General features: G+C 39.3%; 1 protein-coding gene across 3 annotated transcripts in view; it reads left to right on the plus strand.

Moving 5' to 3' along the window:
* LOC149224997 (uncharacterized) overlaps positions 1-20,864 on the plus strand; it is a 383,647-nt gene that overhangs the window by 10,187 nt on the left and 352,596 nt on the right. The gene's annotated exons all lie outside the window — the stretch shown is intronic.

The raw sequence follows: 20,864 nt of genomic DNA on the forward strand, positions 1-20,864 counted from the left end.
CAGCTGAGTCAGGCCCTTCATTGTATCAGTGAAGGGACTATTTTTAACATTGACCTAAGAACTCCAAGTAAAGCTAAATCCTACAGTAAAGGTAATTATGTGTAGAAGTTACATTTGTCTCTGGCTCGTGTGGGGTCCTATCAAGTTTGGCGTGGTAATGAGTTCCAAATTAGTGGTTGTTGTCACAGGTTCCTTCACCTGCTCCTCTGGTGATTAACTTAGAATTGGGTTAAGGCTTCATTTCTCTCAGTTTACCTGATTATCTTGTGGTACACTTCTATGCATGGTGCATTGTGTCAGCCATAGTCACCTGGTTTGGGTTCGTGTTCGAATTCAATAAGAAAGAAATTCATAAAAAAATCGTCTTTGCAAAAACCTTTAATGAAGTTTGGCATTAAGCTTGAATATATATATATATATGTATATATGTTGATTTTAAATTATAAAATTATATAACTATAACTATAACTATATAACTATATATATATATATATATATATGACTCCCTAATACAGGTGTGTATCAAGGCGATCAATGGAATTGGGGGCTGTGCTAGCCACTTTGCAGAGGGGATTTCATTAAATGGAGGGGGTGGCGTGGCCACCCCCGTGCACGCAAAAGCATGCGAATATACTGCATTACATTAACCATGTTAACCGAGAGTCGAAGCAGGAAAGGGGGGAGGCACGTCCGTCTGAGAGCCATTATTGTGAGGAAAAAGCTTGAAGCCACCATAAATGAGGCTTGGCTTGCCTTTCGTGTGAACTTTGGATTAGTTGGAACTTGGAGGCCACTGTTTAAAAACAGTATGAGAATATAATCACTTGGCATCCTTGGAAGCGACTTTGGAAGGCAAGGTTATTAGAGTGAAGCTGTTTGGAAGTTGTGTAAAGGAAAATTGGGTGTTGGTTCTATGTGGCTCGGGGCTAAGGAAGTCTACTAGGCTTTCATACCATCCTCTGGCTGCATACCACCGCGTTTCAGTTGCTTTAAAGGTAATTGGTATGCAGGTACCCTCGCCAACCATATTCCCTCAATGCACACAAGCTATGACATCTTGGGTAATTTTGAAGCCTTCTTGTATTTATAATTTAGTTGCTCGTATTGTGATTGTCTACGTGTGTTTGCTTTTGTTGTTAGCTTTTGGTGTTGGTTTCTTGTATGGGCTTAATTGTTGTCTCATTGGCGTAAATGTGGTAGTGGAACTATATCCCTGCGCTGTAGGTGCTCTCCTTTCACTATTTCCGGGCCTTACATGCACCGATGTTGTTTTGTTTTTTGTTGCTGGCTTTTCCTTCTCTTGAGTTGGGCCTAGTTCCAAAATTGGGTTTCATCACTTTGGTCTGGTTGATGATTGTAATTTTGCCTTACCTTTGCTTTCAATTTCCTGCTCCTGGCCATTTCTGTGTTGATATTAGAAGGATATGCCTAGTTGACTACATGTAGCGTCAACGTATGAGAAGCAGGCTTGGGAGGCAGATGGGAGCGGGGGGGGGGCAAGGCCATGGCCCATATGGCTAAAACTGAGCCCAACAATAAGCCCAGGAAGTTGCTGAGACCTTCCATTTGGCCGTCCCCTTGGAAACCCACAATGAAATTCGGCAATTAGAAACCCTGATAGATAGAGATAGGTAGGCCTTCTTAGATTCAGAGATAATGGACGAAATCGGGCAATGGGTTCCTGACTGTAGTCATACTAGGGGAAGGAAAACATAGTATTTTAAGGCATTTCCACTATACTGACAAATGAAAACTCTATTGGGTAGGGTCCTTACTAAGAAGCCAACAAAAAGATATAATGTATTTGCAAGTCTTGAGAATGTCAAACGTGTCCAAAGAAATCAACAGGTCTTTCTTGAGGGAATGGACGCTCGGTTGGCTCATATTGAGAGCCACATTCCATGCATTACTATTATGTCAAACTCCTTCTGGATCCAGTGCCTGTCACCTCTTTTGAAATGTGCTGGCAGTTTTTTGTTTTTTGATTATGCAGTAGATACTTTAATTATGCTTCAGTTGTTCATACTTTGAAGTTTTGGACAAATTATTCTATAGGTAGGGGGTCAAAAATATTTGGTTTCTCGCTGGGCAGGTTGAGACCACCTACCGACAAACATGCTTAGATGGTGGATGACTGATGTATTGGGCAACATGATTTTGTGAGGCAATACAATATTAGCTTACAAAAAAAAAATCAATAGCCTATATGACTTATAACTGAAGCCACTATTATAAATAATTGATTCACAATAAATAAAACAAACGAATCTCCATGGCCATCCATCTTCATATTACTGGCCATGCCACCATAAATTGAGAAAATTCTCCATTTCGATGGGCTCACGAGGGAATCACACATGACACATGTTATGCCTAGCATCAACATGTTGACTTCCACAAACATCGCTGCACAATCCATCCAAAACTGGAACTCAGAGAAAGTAATAGCAGAGGCAACATATCTTGTGGCCATTTTTTATCGTAAATTGTACATTCCTTGTGCTTGACCCACACTTTTTTGAGTTGATTCGATAAAGAACATCATAGATATGAGATAACAAATTTGAAGGGCATCTGAATGAATTATTTGTCATACCTTCAAATTCGGTGAATTTCAAATTTGATCATGAAAAGTAGCCGAACTTGGTGAATTAGGTATCAACGGTCTTTTAGCTAAGTATACAGATAGTAGAAGGGATATGAATATTGTATTTGAAACATATTTGTTTTTTAGAAAATCAAGATACAATACAAAGAAAACACACACATACATATATGCAAAAAATCCATGAGGTCAACATTATATAGTTCACCATACAATATCGATGGTTCATGAAACATTATATGGGTTGGACTCAACATTATAAAGTACATCATTTCGCATAGACAATTCAAGAGTACCTTGGCCATATGGGTACATTGTTGTTTAGCCTTATTCCGTTTGACCTTGTTCGAAAGTTGCAATATATGAATTTCGAGATTATCTAGAGATCAATATGTTGAGAGGATAGTGCATATGCTATTTTTAACAAGTTCCTTGTCAAGGGTTCCAGAGATCTATTTTTAGCAGGATAAAGGCTTCTAGGTATTTACTTTTAGTGGTTTCGAGTTTAGGGTCCCAGATCTATTTTAAGCATTTTTCCCCATTAAGGCTAGGTGGCAGATAAATAACTGGAGTTTTTCAAATACTTTCATTACTTTGCAATTCGGTTCCTAAAAAGTTTCCTTTGCAACTAATGTTTGTTGTAATCGTTTTGTATAAAAGATAGAAAGGGACTCGAGGAAAGAGATTTTTTTTGGAGTGAAGTGTTGGGTGTGGAGCCTGATTATCTTCTTGATTCTTCTCTGTGGACGTAGCCCAAATTGGGTGAACCACTTATATTTGTCTCTCTTGTTTTATGCGTTTTCGTGTTTTTGTTTCGACAATATTTTATGTGTTCCATTGCTCGTGATTTAATTTTCTAACAATTGGTATTAGAGCCGAAGGTCTATTTGGCAGATAAAATCGCAGGAGAGAAGGGTTCCTGGTTCAAGTGGGAGCAATGGCGTAAATAGTAGGTTTAGGGTCGAGAAATTTAATGGCCGAAACTACCAGCTGTGGAAGATGTAAATGAAAGATTATCTGTATCAGAAAGATCCGTACTTACCATTGAGCAGAAAATCAAAGAAGCCGACGAGTATGATTGAAAAAGAATGGGATCTTCTCGACAAAAAGACACTAGGAACAATACAGTTGTGTCTAGCAGCGTCGGTGGCATTCAACATTTCAAAGGAAACGACAACAAAAGTCTTAATGACGACATTGGCCAAACTATATGAAAAACCCTTGGCCTCAAATAAGGTATTTCTTATGAAGCGTCTATTTAATATGAAGATGTTAGAAGGTGGATTTGTTGCTGATCATTTAAATGAATTTAACACAGTTACCAGTCAGTTAAGTTTTGTAGGGGTAAATTTTGATGATGAAGTTAGGGCTCTGTTATTTCTGTGCTCATTGCCAGAAAGTTGGAATGGCTTAGTTATGGCTATTAGTAATTCTATCTTTGGATCTAGTACTTTAAAGTTTGATGATGTTGTTGGTGCCATCCTTAATGTGACGAAAAAGCTCTGGTGAGACATTAGGTAATGCTTTGACTAGTGTTGCACGAAGCCCCCCCACCCCTCGGTTCCAAGCCCCGAAGCGCGTCCCATACGGAAGCGCCTAGGAAGCTTGGCCGGAAGCGGCGCTTCTGAATTCGGAAGCACTGCTTTGGCTTTTTTAGCCGCTTCTTGGAAATTTGGAAGCGCTGCTTCCATGCCTCCGAAGCGCGCTTCGTACGACGCTTCGGGCCTCAGAAGCGTGGCGCTTCGGAGGAGGAAGCGCACGCTTCCGTACGCTTCAGGCAAGAAGGCCGCGTGCAAGGGAAAAAATACATTTAAATTTTTTTTTTTTTTTAAGTTATGTTAACTTAGCATAAAGGGGGTGGGTTAGGGTGAGGTTAGAGTGAGGTTAAGGTGAGGAATGAAAAGAATAAAGCCCCCATTCATTCCTCATTTTCTACTTTGAGTTTATGAGAGTTGGAGAAGAGAAGAGAAGAGAGGAGAGGAGAAGAGAAGAGAGGAAAGGAGAGGAGAAGAGAGGAGAGCTTGGAGGAGTGAAGAAGGAGGAGCTAGGAGGAGGAGGAGCTTGGAGCAAGAGCTTGGAGGACTTCATCTACAAGAGCTAAAGAGGTAACTTCAAACCCCAAACTCCCTTATTTTTTTGACAATTTTTTTGTATTTTTCTCCTCCCTCTCCTACTCTTTCCCATTGTTTCTACTTGCTCCTTTATTTACAGGTTGTCCACCACCTATATCCATATTCCAAGATGATGTGCTTTTGGCTTCTATGTATCATTCCACTCTTGGTTTTAATGATGGCAAGGGGGAATAGGAATAGAAGGGAAGAAATAGAAGATGACAGTGGTCCCAATATGAGTGACCCAATGTATGATGAGGAGGAAGGGTTTGAAGAGGAAGGGGATGAACCTGAAGGGGACATTGAAACACAAGATGGGAAAGCTACATCAACACCCTTGTGGAACTATGTGACCAAACTTGATGGGGGAAAGGGTGGTGGATCTTACAAATTTGTGTGCCCTCATGGTTGTCATGCAGGAAAACCATATTGTGGTTCATATACCCGTCTGAGGAGGCATCTTTGTGGGGTGCTGGACAGTGATGAAAAAAGGGTCTTGTGGGGGTACAAATTTGGCCAAAGATTTCAACTGAAGAAAGAAGAAAATACATCCAAATAGAGATGGCTACACAACAAAAAAACAAGAAACAAAGAACTCATTCTGAATCAAGTGCAACCTCTAAATTTGGTAGTTGCTCATCTCCTCATGGTACTTCTGCAAGCTCTGGAGGTAGAAGAACAATAGGGGATTTCCTTAATGTTGCTGGGAGGGATGATGTGGATGGAAAGATAGTCCTTTTTCTTTGTGCTTGCGGTGTACCATTCAATGTGCTTCGCTCTCCCTATTGGCATGAAATGGTAAAGGCCATCAATGAAGTCCCAAAAGGATACAAGGCCCCCAACTATGAGAAAGCTAGAACAGTGTTATTAGAAAGAGAAAAAGCTAAGGTTCAAAGAGCTTTGACACGTTTTACAAATGAGTGGGTAGATTCTGGGGTATCCATTGTATCAGATGGGTGGACAAATATTAGAAACCAACATTTGATAAATGTTCTTGGTGTTTCTTCTAGTGGTGCAGTATTTATTACATGTCATGACTCCTCCTCCATCACTGCATCTTCACAAAACATTGCAGATCTCCTATTGAAATCAATCAAAGATGTTGGTCCGAATAATGTGGTTCAAGTGATCACAGATAATGTAGCAAATTGTAAGGCAGCAGGAAAAATTATTGAGCGTACTCATCCACACATCTTTTGGTCTGGGTCCCTGGTTCACACATTGAACCTTTTGATGCATGATATTGTGAAACACAAAGAATGTGGGTGGATTGCTGAGGTTTACAGGAAAGGGAAGCAGCTCATTAAATTCATCATAGGGCATACAAGGGTAAACTACTTCTATGGCACTTACTCCAAGTTGCAGTTGCTTAAAATTGCAAAGACAAGATTTGCTAGTTATTACCTCACCTTTAGGAGGCTAGTGAGGTGAGACAAGCTTTAACTAATTTGGTGTGTGCTGATTCATGGGATGAAATTAACACTGACATAGATGGTGCTAATGCAGTTAAGGACACTGTTCTTGGCAGTTACTTTTGGGGACAGGTTAAATATGTTTTGCAATTCACCAAACCAATTTATTACATGATCAAGTTTGCAGATTCAGATCGACTAGTAATCGGGGAGGTGTATGAGCAAATGGATAGCATGTTGGGGTAGATTAAAGACATTGTTGAGCCTAGAGATACCACCTTGTACAATTATATTCATGTAGAGGTGGAAAACCGATGGGAAATGCTAAATGTTCCATTAGATGCATTAGCATATGTTTTGACACCTAAATACTATCATCCATCATGGCTTTCAACACTAGCACCTGGGGGGGGGGAAGCAGGAGAAAACCACACCAAGATCAAGAGGTTCACAAAAAATATATGGCTGCATTGAGTAAATTAATCCTGATGAGGAGGCTGCATTGATACGGAGACAGGTGAGCAACTATACGCTCAACACTGGTCCATTTGGGAGCATGCATGCAATTAAAGATCAAGAGACTTTTTCTGCTCTTGAGTGGTGGAACATGCATGGAGGGGGTACTCCATTTCTACAGAGTTTGGCATTGTGGTTGCTATCACAGGTGGTAAACACTTCTTCTGCAGAGAGGTGTTGGAGCTCTTATTCTTTCATCCACAGTGTTAAAAGGAACAGGTTGAGTTTAGACCGGGCAGAGAGCTTGGTTTATGTTCATTACAACTTGCGATTGTTGTCCCATTACTGTGAAGATGCAAAGTCTAATAAAGACTTGTTGATTTGGGACAAGAATCCAGAGGAGCCCAATTTGGAGGGTGGAGTGTTGCGATTAGAGCAATTAGAGGATGCTCTTATCCAGGTATGTCCATTGTGGTATGAATTTTCCAGTTTTCCCTTATAAAGCATTTCTCTAATTCATGTTTTTAATTTTTTTGTTAACTAGTGTTTTTTTTTTTGCATGAATTTTTTGAGCGATTCCAGGATGATGAAGATCATGTTGATATGCCACCCCCACCCCCATCTGGTCCCTTGGTTCCTACTCCTAGGTTCCATGGTTCAACACCAACAACAGGGGGTTCTTCTTCATCAGTTTCAGTGCCACAACTTCCACAGGCACCATCTTCTTCATTGCTACCACGTGGAGGCCCTGCCACGTTCTATTCGTGGTGGAAGGAGGAGAGATTAGTAGATATATTCACAATCTACTACTTTTTGTCATAGATTACTCATTAGACTTGTAGACTTGTGAATTTGAATTTTGAACCTTTTTGGCTTGGCGGTGACCAAGTGACATATTTTGTAAACATTATTATTTGACTTTTGGACATGACAAATGTTGACAGTTGCTCACTTGCTAGATAAATCATAATATGCTCTATGTTTTATGTTTTATAATATGCTTAAATGTTTTATGTTTTATAATATGCTTAAAAATTTGATGTATGTTTGTAATAGCTAGAATATAGATGATTGTTGTACATACTAGTAACTACAATGGAATCATGGATGCCATATCTATCTTGATTTATGCAGAAATATGCATGTTTTCATGTCTTCTACAATTAATTTGGTATTTGGGATGTTTGTTTTGAGTATAAATGCAAAAAAGTAAATATATATATATATAGCAGACGCTTCGCTTACTAGATTTTTGGAAAATGACACTTCGGCGTCCCCGCTTCCAAAAAATGCTTCCTCTTTGCTCCCGCTTCGTGCAACATTGGCTTTGACTATAGAGACTAGGGCAAGAAAATGGAAAGAGGTAGGAGCCTAGGAAATCACAGTAAGTAAAGTAAAGACAGATCCAAATCTAGATCAGAGATAGTGTGCTAGAAATGCGAGAAGAAAGGACACTTGAAGAAAAACTGCAAATCTCAGATTAGAAAAGAAGGAGATGGACAACAAGAGAACAATCATGAAGTGAATGTGACAAGTGATGTGTTGCAAGTTGCTTTGATTCTTTCATTTAGAGAATATTATTGATGCTTGGGTAATAGATTTAGGGGCTTCATTCCTTGTCACGCACGCCTGATAGGAAACATTTTCATGACTGTTTAAGGAGATTTTGGACAGGTTCGTTTGAGTGATTATAAACCCTGTAAAATCATTGGAATGGGTGAGCTTTTTATAAAGCAACAAAATGGAAACCAATGGCTATTGAAGGAGGTAAGGCATATTCCAGATATGAAGAAAAATCTAATTTCAATAGGGCAGTTAGGTGGTGAAGGCTATGTAACTACATTCACAAGCAACTTGGAAGGTCACCAAAGGAGCCCTGGTAATAGCACAAGGAGAAAAGGTTGGTACATTGTATTTATGCAATGGTATTTCTAATTCTGTTAATACTTTAACCTCCACAGGAGTAGATACGACATTGTGGCATCATAGGCTAGGACACATGAGTGAGAAAGGGATGTAGATTCTTCACTCAAGAAATTTGTTGTTAGGATTGAAGCATGTTGATTTGGATTTTTGTGAAAATTGTGTTTATGGAAAACAAAAGAGAGTCAAATTTCTCAGAGTTGGGAAGGAAAAGAAGAGCGAAAAAATTAGAGCTTGTGCATACAGATGTATGGGGACTTGCTCAGGTATCATCTCTCGGTGGCTCTCGCCATTATGTTTCTTTTATTGATGATGCAACTAAGAAAACTTGGATTTGTTGTATTCAAAATAAATTTGATGTATTTGATACTTTCAAGAAATGGAAAGCTTTGGTTGAGAATGAGACAAGAAAGAAGTTGAAGTGTCTTAGATCATACAATGGAGGTGAATACTACAACAAAGAGTTTGATAACTATTGTTCAGAGCATGGAATTCGTAGAGAGAAGACAGTTCCAGGAACACCATAGGAAAATGGTGTGTCAGAAAGGATGAACATGACAATCATGGAGCGTGCAAGGTGCATGAGATTGCATGCAGGATTGCCTTTACAATTTTGAGCAGATGCTGTAGATATTGCTGTTTATCTAATAAACAAAGGGCTTTGAAGTTCCTTGGATGGTGGTATTCTAGAGGAGACATGGACAGGTAAAATGGTAAACTATACATTTAAAGACTTTCAATTGTGAAGCCTTTGTCAACATCAATAAAGAAAATAAAACAAATATTGAGGCAAAATCAAAGAATTGTACCATTATTGGATATGGTGTTAATGATTTTGGATTTCGCTTCTATGATTATGAAAATCACAAAATCATTAGGTGCAGAGATGTCATATTCAATGAAAAGGTCTTGTATAAGGATCATATGTTGGAAAAGAAACAATAAAAGGAAAACAAAGAATACGTAGTGTTTGATGAGATCACAGAAAAAGTAAAAGTGTCTGAAAATCATAATGATTAGTAGTCACAACAAACAACAATAACAACCACAACAACAACAAACATCTCAAACACCTGAAAGTGGTGTTAAAACTTAAAAGATCTACCAGGATAACTATACCCCCTGAATGATACTCTCCTTCATTATATTATGTATTGTTGATTGATTATGGTGAATTGGAAAGATATGAAGAAGAAATGCAGGTAGAAACCAAGAAGAAGTGGGAGAAAGTCATGGAAGAAGAGATAGACTCCTTGATGCATAACTAGACTTGGGACTTAGTCAAGTTGCCTGCAGGTAAAACAACATTGTAGAATAAATGGGTTTATAGGTTGAAGGAAGAAGATGGAGGTAAACACAATTATAAGGCTACACTTGTGGCGAAGGGGTTTGCACAGAAGAAAGGTATAGAATTTGATGAATTTTTTCTGTTGTTGTTAAAATGAATTCAATGAGAACTATTTTAAGTATAGTGGTAGCAGAAGATTTGCATCTTGAGCAGTTAGATATAAAGACAACCTTTCTCCATGGGGATTTGGAGGAAGAAATATATATGTAGTAGCCACAAGGGTATGAGGTCAAAGGGAAAGAGAAATTAGTGTGCAAAATGAAGAAGAGCTTGTATGGTTTAAAACAGGCTCCAAGGCAATGGTGTAATGACCCATTTATGTTCTTAAGCAAAAGGGTATTAGCATGTATACGATGTATGCATATGATAGCTACATGTGCATACTACGCATATCTTGCACTAATATACTTATTGAATAATTATTCAAATAACTAAATTATTTAACAAGGGAAGCCTAAAAATTCGACAATTCCAAAAGACACATATTAAATATTTTATGATTATAAAGTTACTAAGTAAAATTAATACTTTCAATCCCCTTAATGTAAATATGTACAAATATTTATTTTTTAATATTCATTTTATATATATCTAGCAATTGAAAACTATTCATTTATTCTAAAAATTAAAAAATTAAAGTGATATATTAGGACTCATTTGTTAAAAGTTATAATTCTAATAAAATAAATTAAGAAAAAAAACTCATCCTCCACTAGCGTATAATGCTTTGAGGCAACACGTAACAAATGACTAATGAATCAAATTGGATAAGGGCGATGAAAGAAGGCGGCGATTGCTTGAAGACAAGTATTTATCCATGTACAAAAGAACAGAGGAGGGGATTGGACAAAGGAGGAAAACTACAAACAAGAGGAAATTCCATATCACTGATAGAAAGAAGTCTGAGCTTAGTTGTTCTTGAAATTTTGGGCACGAGGGACCAGAGTACCTCGAATTTGAAGTACTTTGGAGCTGGGTACTGGAGGTGTGTCCAGTTTGGCTGAGAGGTTTTGGTTTTTTGGTAACAAGAGCGGGAGTGGGAGCAAGAATAAATCATAAGCATCTTCAACCACATAAACCCATGCAGGTATCTAATATCAAACTGATAAATTCTGATATTATGAATGCTGGTCAAATTCTTAAACAGGTTTCATATTATGTTTAAGGTAAATATCTTAGTAAATTATTTTGAGCCTTACAAGTGGTATCTAAAATTGGATAGGTTTATGTATGAACAGGGTTATACTAGATGTCACTTTGACCATTGTGTTTACCTTAAAAAGCAAAATGATGGCAACTATATTATATTGCTATGTTATGTAGATGACATGCTTGTTGAAGGGTCTAACTTGCGAGAAATAAATGTGCTCAAAGGAAAATTGACAAATTCATTTGCAATGAAGGATTTGGGTGCTGCAAAAGAAATCCTTAGTATCAGAATAACTAGAGACAGGAAAAATCACAAATTAACATTGTCTTAGAGTGAGTACATAGAAAAGATGTTGGAAAGATTTAATATGTAAAATGCAAAACCAGTTAGTACACCTTTGGCTAGCCATTTCAAACTAACTAAGGAGATGTGCCCCAAGACTTGGGAAGAGATGGATTATATGTGTAAAGTTCCATATGCATCAGTAGTTGGAAGCTTAATATATGCAATGGTCTGCACAAGGCCTGATATTGCACATGTAGTGGGAGTTGTAAGCACGTATATGAACAATCCGGGAAAAGAGTATTGGATGGTAGTGAAGTGGATTCTCAAGTATTTGAGAGGTACCACAAATCAAGCATTATGCTTTGGTTGTTTAAACATTACCCTACAGGGATATGTTGATGCATATATGATAGGTGATAAATATAACAAGAGGAGCACCACGAGGTATGTGTTTACTGTAGGTGGAACAACTGTTAGTTGGGTTTCAAAATTGCATAACATTGTTGCACTTTCAACAATGGAAGTAGAGTATGTTGCTGCTACAGAGGCTAGTAAAGAAATGATTTGGTTACAAAGATTTATGGACGGATTGGGAAAGAAGCGGGGGATTGGCAGGTTATACAATGATAGTTAGAGTGCCATTCATCTTGCAAAGAACTCAACATTTCATTCTAAAACTAAACATATACAACCCAGGTACCATTTCGTACGGTCAGTTTTGGAAGATGGACAGTTGAAGCTGGAAAAAATACACACTAGCCAGAATCTTGCAGATATATTAACAAAGGTTGTAACCAGGGAGAAACTGAGTTTCTGCTCAGTTTCAATTGGTCTTCAAGTATGATGATGAAGATGAGAAACAACTAGGTCCAAAGTGGAAGCATTGTCCCGCAAGTGAAGTAGCGGTCGAGTTGCTATAATCAGTGTCCAAGTGGGAGTTTGTTGGGTGTGGAGCTTGATTATCCTCCTGATTCAAAGCTCTTGTTTCAGCCATGTATATACCCTAGGAAGATTTTACACCTCTTTGTGCACGGGGGGAGGGGCAGGGGCGGTCTTGTCCCTCTCGCGGGGTCTGGGTCAACCTATCCCCTCGACTATGGGGTTTAGGGGCAGCGCCCCCGAAGCTAAAAATAGATGAAAAATTGCCTTGTAAAGTATTGTAATTTCGTAGCCAATTTGGGCCGTTCATCAGGCGGATAATTTGACGGTAGAAGTTATGTTAATTTAGGGTTTTTTGCCCTAGAAGGCAACCCTCGGTTTATATGAGGGAATTGTATTGCAACTGTGCATGATAATTATTTTGAGCGAGAAAGAAAGAGGAGACTATGTGAGAGCGAAGAGGAAATTATAATGGATATGTTGTAAGTTGTATCTCTTCATTTTTGTTGGATAATATAAAAGAAAGGATTGGCTTTTTCTCCGTGGACGTAGCACAAATTGAGTGAACCACATATATTTGTGCCTCTCTTGGTTTATGCGTTTATGTGTTTTTGTTTCCACAATATTTTATGTGTGCCATTGCTCTGTGATTTAATTTTCTAACATGAAGGAATTTTTTTGTATTAAGTGGATGGACAATAGTTTATTGTAGTTAGTCCAAATTTATCCTATTTCCAGAAAATTTTAGTCTATTAATTTGCTGTGTAAAATTCTAATAAATCAGTTTCTTTTTCCTCTATATGTTAGTCTGAGTTACATGGATTGATTTTTGCAAAGTGAAAATTGAGTATCACTGTTTCCTTTTAATACTGTTTGCAACAACTTCATAAGCTAAAAGATTTATGTGAGATATAGGTTGTGTTCAACGTACTTTATGTATGATTATAGTCAACTGAATTGTCTTGTTTACTGAACTTTCTTTTCAGTATGTCTTTTTCCTAAAAAGATTAGGATGTTGGTTTAATGCTTGAAGTCTTTTATGTTTATATTTCTTTGTCTTCATCCATCTTCATTAAATACGAAACTCTGAGAACCTATTGTCCTATTACAAGATATAAACTCCATCCAGATCAACTATTTTGAAATAGTTAGGTGCCTTGGCATAGTTCCCTAGCCAAGAACATCTCAAGGAACAACAAGTTGCATGGGAGGGTGAGCACAACAAGATGAGCAATTCTAGATTATTGGTTTGACTACTTTTGGTAGTTTCTAATTTTAGAAACTTGATCTTTTAAGGAGTATGTGACAGTTATGCAAACTTAGTGTTGAGTTCTTCAACTGGGCACTTTTAGATTTTCAACATTTACATTGACAAAAATTCCCATTTTTAGAAATAGTATTTTTGTTGAAATTTAACAGTAGATTTCTATAACCATTGAAAGGATGGGCATGGGGGTTTGTTTGTATGAAGTTCCAAGATATTTTGAGCATTGGTCATAGATAAGATAAGATAATTTTACTAGTGCCCAATGGATTACCACAAAAGTAGGTCAATGGGGCTAAAGGTTACATCTAGTACAAGTATAATGTGGGAGTGCAAACACAACTCCTAGAAAGTGCATGTTCCATCGAGTTTTTGGGACGGGGAAATGCGGGAGCGGGGATACGCACAAGGGGGACGTATATAGGCAACCCCAAATTTTAGGGATTTTTCGGGGAAACAGGGGGGACGTCATAGTCATAAAAATTATAAAATTATAAATTATTAAAAGATTTAATATATACAAATAAAAAAAGAAAATCCCAAAAATATGTCAATAACTAAATAGAAAATCTTAATAATTATGAAATGTACATCTAAAGACTAAATATGATCATCATTACATATTAGACTATTATCATTTATGAATTATCATTTGACATTTCTGCATTGTAAATCTAAAAGTAAATTACTAAATTGAATCCATCATTTGACATTATGCAATGTTCCTTCTAAATTCATCATTTGGCATGATGCAAGGCACATCTAAATTAAATTAATAAATTCATCATTTGACAATTGAAATTATGCAATGCACATCAAATTTTCAAAAACGATAAAAAGTAAATTCATCATATGACAATGACATTGACATTATGTTGAAGTCTAAAATAGCCATAAAATACTAAACTAAAAGTAAACATAGAAAGCACTGAGCAATGAAATACTAGTAAATTTCTCAAAAAATACTAAATAATATTAATAAATACTAAGTCTTAAGTTTTAATATACTTTAAGTTTTTTATTTTTATTTTTATTTTTGTTATTGTTTTTATTTTATTTTTTAAGTTTTAAATTTTAATATAACTTATTTAAAAAAAATTAAGTTTTAACAAGTTTAAGTTTTAATATAGTTTCATCTTTTTTTTTCTTATTTTTTTCATATATTTAAATTTGTGTTTTATTATTAAATTTTTAATGTTTTATAAAAATTATTAGAAAAAAGACAAGACATGACAAAAACTGAAGTGCGCGTGGTGCGTCTGAAAGCTCCCTGCCCCTCTAAGAGATCCCCATGAGCTATTGTTAAGTTTAGGTATGTTCTATGCTTAGAGCAATTTATTTCAATTTTCATAGTTAGCTAAATATCTTTTCCAGATTAGCAATCATATTAGCGTTAAAGTAAACTGCAGGTATAACATAAACATAAATCGCAGAAGACAAGCCAAGACAAGAGGACACAAGATGTGGCGCTAGCCAGGGACAAACCCTAATGTGGGGAAACCCTTGATCAATTCTTTTTATATGTTCTTCAATAGTTCAACAAAGAGAGAGAGAGATAATACATTTACAATTGAAGTCAACACTTTGACTTATCTAGATGAGAGCATAGATCATCTCTAAGAAGATGATACATGAGATCAATTGAAGACATGCTGCTTCCACTGATTCTCTAAGGTGACTTCTTCACCTATCATTGTGTTGCATCTCGTCATCATGTTGCACCTCATCATGCTGCACCCATCACCACAATGGTGGACCTCATGTTGTTGCTTTCCCAGTGTTTAACACTCCTGTACATAGTGCCACTGTTGCACCATGCTTACTGATGTCCCAATGTACTTGCTGCTGTCCATGCTTTAACATGCTGCTGCAGTTTATGATTCTTCATGCTTGCAGCGATCCCATCTTGCAGCTATCCTATGTATAAGCTTGCTGTATTTTAACTGCTGCATGTAGCATCCAACCATGTAGCTGCACCATACATAGTGCTGTACTATGCATCATATCATGCTGCAACCTTTTTACATTATGCTGCATTGCTACCCATCACTATATGTTGATAGCACTGTGCTGTACTATGCTGTTGTCCCATAATATGTCCAACAACACTGAGTTATCAACCTGCCCAAATAGTCTACAATTAGGCCAGGCTGTCACCTACAACAATGTGGTATTACGACAACAGTTAAAGTGACTGCAACTAGGTCTCTTTGAGCTGTGAATAAGAGTCTTCACAAGACTGCTAATGGACCTCTCTTAACAACGGATTGGGGTTGCCACTCAAACTGTATATAGAGCTTATATTCCGTTGTTGATCAGTCCTCCCTTTGCTGCGGATATGGCTTCGCCATAACTGTGAATAAGGACATTCACCACAACAGATAGAGTACCCTTTTGTCTGCGGATTTAGGCCTTCCTTAATTGCGGAATATGAGCCTCCATATAACTGTGGCCAAAACTCTTCTTTAGCCTCCTTATGATAGCGTATAGGTCTCCTTTGATCTGCAGCTAGGACTAGCTTTAGAGCTTCGGCTAGGGCTTGATATGACAACAGCTAGGTCTTCTTGAGATCTTGGATAGGCCTCCTCTATACAGCGTATAGGAGCCTTTCTTCAACTGCAAATATATGGCTGCATTAGACCTTCTTTTGCTGCGGCTAGGGCATGACTAGTTCCCCTTCAATTGTGGCTAGGTGTTCCTCCCTTCAACTGCCTCTAGGGGACCTTGATTTGCTGCATATAGAACCCTTTCTTGACTGCGGCCAGAATGTCTTCTTGCATCACTGTGATTAGGGCTGCGTATAAGACTCTTCCATGATCCTCCATGACTGCGTCTAGATCTCATTAGGGAAGCGAATTAGTCTCCTTTATGGCAACGTATAGATCTCCTCATAAGACTGCGGCTAGGGCATCTTAGGTTCAGCGTCTAGGGCTTCTCCCTCTAGATCTCTCTAGCCACCAAACCCAAAACAAGTGGATAGAGATCATGAGTGAAGTGAGTGTTAGAAATGACTCTCAAGTCATCGCCTTTTATACTAAAACGTTGAGCACTTGTGGGGTTTATCTGGTTGCTGGCCGACTTTGACGATTTGTCCAATAACATAAATAAATTCATATCTCCATGAATACTTATCGGAATCGGATGATCTTTAGATCAATCCTACACTTCTTGATGAGAGGGATCCAAGAAAAATATCAATTGCCATAAATAAGATGACCCACATGGAGTTTGGCCGTAGTTGCCAAATTTAATAGTTGTCCCATTGCACCATGGCCCCAGGAGGGGGCCCTGAGGCCTCCCCTCCTCTTCCTCCCGAACTATCAGCGTTTAAGAAGCTGGGCACAGCTTGCAATAAACACCCAGCAAGCATGTAGTAGTAGAAGTTCGTAAAATGGTTGGATTCCATACCCACTGTCGCCTTGTCGTCTGAAGAACCTTGCAGATCGGCCCTGAATCTAGCTGAACGAGGACTCATTGGGTAGTTCACCGGGCTCTGGCCCTCGCCCAAAGCCGTCGACGCCTGGGTGCAAAGGAACTGGAGATCTCTGACCAAAGAAGGAATCAGAAGCTATTTAGTCAGTAAGGGCTTTTTCGTTTTCGTCTTTGATTCGGTAGAGGATAGGAATCTCATCTTCAAAAATGGTCTGTATTTCATGGGCCCCCAGGGCCTGTATTTGAATCAATGGAACCCGGATTTCGATCCTTCTCAGGACGTGCCTTCGACTGTTCCCGTTTGGGTACGCCTGCCTCATCTACCTTTGCACTGCTGGAACCCCAAATCACTAGAAACCATAGGCAATAAGTTGGGAAAATACATAGACTGAGCTGAAAGAAAGGATCAATACTCTTGCGCGAGAATCTGCGTAGAGGTGGACCTGGAGGAAGGCCTCCCTGAAGCTATAAAGCTCACGGTGGTAGATTGGTCCTACATTCAAGAGTTAGACTACGAGCAACTCCCGTTTAAATGCTGGCATTGCCATGGCTACAGGCACTTTGCTAAGCACTGCAAAAAGAAAGCAGAGGAGGAGGCAAAGACTACAAAGGGATATCAATGGACTCAGGTTCATAAACCAGCGTCAGCGAAACAAAATAACCAAACCAAAGGGAAAGGCGCGCCTTCGAGAACGGAAGCCCCACCCTCGGTACAGTTACAAGGGGAAGGGAGCTCTGTCCCGCCAAGAGTAGAGTCACCCAATAACCCTTTTGAAATACTCATGACCCCTGAAGAACCCCCAGCAACAGCAATTGAAGAACCCTCAACAGTAGTAGTGGAAGAGGTAGAACAATAGCCTTTACCACTGTAGAAGATCAAACTTCGAAAGAGGCAGCCCCTATTCAAGCCGGATCTCTAAGAGGAGCTTCTAGCCTCCTCTCCTACGCAAAAATGACAAGGAAAAAATCCTCGGAGATCTCGGGCTCCTCTGAAGATGATACATTCGAGAGGCCATCGAAAAGACTTGGCAGAAAATCTCACAGGGAGGCAAGCAGAGAGACAAAAAATGCAAGGCAACCAACTCATGATTGAGATGTCCATCGACAAGAATACTAGAAGTAGGCCTCCAAAGGGAGAGTCTGCCCACCCCCTTGCCAGTAAATAATGCGATTAGTCTCTTGGAATTGTAGAGGCTTGGGGAACTCGCTAAAATACAAAGCTGTAAAGAACCTACTGAAATTTAAATCCCTTGAGATCCTCATGCTCCAAGAGACAAAAATAGAAGGGGACACTCTTCTCAACCTCAGCAAAGCGAAATGGAAAAAAATGCTGGGAAAGCAGTAAGTGCGAGGGGCACATCTGGAGGTCTTGCCACACTCTGGGAGGAAGACAAATTCCACCTCGAAAGCTCCTTCGATATGCAACACAGGATTGACATCGAACTTCGGCACAATGCAAGTAAGATCACCTCGCTTTCTTCAATCTCTATGTCCCAGTCCTCTTTGCGGAAAAGAAAGACTGTTGGAAAACTCTGGCCGATTTTCTAGATGCATACTCCACCAATAATATAATTCTAGTAGGTGACCTAAATTTAGTCTTCGAACCAAAGGAAAAAAGAGGAGGCATCATCAGTAGAGACCCTTTTCTTCCCTTCGTTGAAGATTTAATTTAGCAGTGGGATTTATTGGATTTTAAGCCAAAAAAAGGGCTCTACACTTGGACAAACAATAGAGCCGGGGAGGATCATATTTCGGCCCGCCTGGACATATTTCTTCTACAAAGTACCTTCCTGTTAGAAAAGAAGATTATCACCACTAGAATTTTGCCAAAGATGACTTCAGACCACAAGCCCATTTTGCTGCAATTCGAAGAAGAGGAAAGACTTTGGCCCATCCCCTTTCGATTCAGCCCCCTCTGGACAGAAAGGGAAGGCTTTATGGAAACAGTCTCGAATGTCTAGTCCACCTAGCTTTGTGTGGGAATAACAACTAAAGGCCACCAAAACAACCCTGAAAGAGTGGATAAAAAAGCCTTCACACTCCCCCTCTTGCTATAGAAAGCAGACCACTGAGCAGCTCCTAGATCTGCAATTGGACCTGGAACAACAAAACATTACCTATACAGAAATTCAGAAGGAGCAAGAAGCCCAACTCATCACCTTTCGCTTTTTTAGAATAGAGAAAGAACATTTGAGGCTCAAATCCTGTAACCTTTGGCTGGAATCTGAAGACAAAAACACCTCCTTCCACAAGCAATTTAGAGCTCGTCTCTCTTGAAACTATATTGCTGAAATCACCTCCCCCGACGGGACTGTCCAGAAAGGAATGGCTCAATTAAAAGAGGCTGCAACCTCTCACTTTCAACAACTCTACAAAGAAGATGCACTGGACTCTGAGGAGGAATTTGCAGAACTCCTCACTCACATCCCAAGCATGGTAAACAAGGAGGATAACTCAAGTCTCTTGAAGCCTTTCACTGAAGAAGAAATCAACAATGTCATTTGGGGGATGGAGCCAGAGAAAGCTCCAGGGCCTGATGGTTTCTCCATCCACTTCTACAAAATTTGCTGGGATATCATCAAGGTTGATCTGTTTCGAATGATCAAAGGTTTCCTCCAAAAAGCCAAAGTGGGAGGGAGCACAAACTCCACTTTCCTAGCTCTAATTCCAAAAGAGGCGAACCCGGGGTCTTTCGATCGCTTTAGGCCTATTTCGCTTTGCAATGCCTCTTATAAAATACTCACCAAACTCCTTGCGAACAAAATAAAGCCTTTGCTGGAAAATCTCATCTCTCCCAGTCAAGGAGGGTTTGTTAAAGGCAGGCACATCTTGGATAACGTGATTCTAGTGCAAGAAACCATTCACTCCAGCCACCAACGCCAAGAGCAAGGGATGCTTATAAAGCTAGATATGGCTAATGCCTTTGATCGAGTAAGGCACTCCTTTCTTTTCCAAGTTCTTTCTGCTTTTGGTTTCAGCTCTGATTTTGTAAGGTTGATTAAAGCTTGCATAGGAAAGCCGTGGATCGCCCCTCTAGTAAATGGCAGGTCGACCATCTATTTCCAAGCTTCAAGGGGCATAAGGCAAGGCTGCCCTCTGTCCCCCTTCCTGTACATTATGATGGCAGACTCTCTTAGTCGTAAGTTGATAGCAGAGAAGTTAGCTGGGACACTTCCAGGCATCAGGGCGATGAGAGGAACAAATCCAATCAACCATGCTCTCTTCGCAGATGACTCTCTTCTTCTGGGAGGCACTTCCCTTAAAATTGCAAGGGCCTTCAACAAAGTCTTCCAAAGCTTCTGTAGAGTCTCCAAAGCTTTTGTTAATAAAAGGAAAAGTGCTGTAATATTCCTAATTAGCCATGGCTAATTGGAATATTAGATTTTGCTCAATTTTGCCTTCTATAGTTAATTGTAAATAAAAAGGTGAGGAAAAGGGGACATAACTCAATTTTAGAATAAAAGTCACTTCCTAGTAGCACAATGTTGTGACTTAAACGGGAGCCAAGGGGGCCTAAGGACCACGCAGAGATGGGGCCCACGCAGACACTTGGAGGGACTGCGCAGATGGGAAAAGGAACACGTGGCAAGAGGAGATTACGTTGGAGGAGGTGAGCCTTGGGATTGAGAGAGGCCAATGCTATAAAGGAGAGAGGAGCCTCCTTATTTTGGCATTCAGTGATGAGCATTTGAGCTAGTCACTTAGACTTGGAGCACATTGGCTGTTTAGCCTGTCTGCAACACTGTTTAGTGCACTGAGTGTCTCTGTTTGGAGATCTCACCCTTAGCCCCGGGGGACTTCGAGTGCCTACTCGGGCAAGGTAGTTTCAATAGTCTTGTTGCAATAGTTTCGATCTTTGGCATTAAGGTGGAGCTGATCATTGGAGGACTGTGCAGTCTTGAGAGAGAGGGACACAGTTTTTCTGGGGGCAATTTCGGATTGGGGGTTTGTGGAGGAGTTGAGTTGGGAGATTGAGTAAGAGATCAACTCTTGCATATT

The sequence above is a fragment of the Pinus tabuliformis genome, chromosome Q (genome assembly GCF_031772625.1).
Source record: "Pinus tabuliformis cultivar Carrire ecotype Pingquan chromosome Q, CPIR1, whole genome shotgun sequence".
NCBI classification, from domain to species: Eukaryota; Viridiplantae; Streptophyta; class Pinopsida; order Pinales; family Pinaceae; genus Pinus; species Pinus tabuliformis.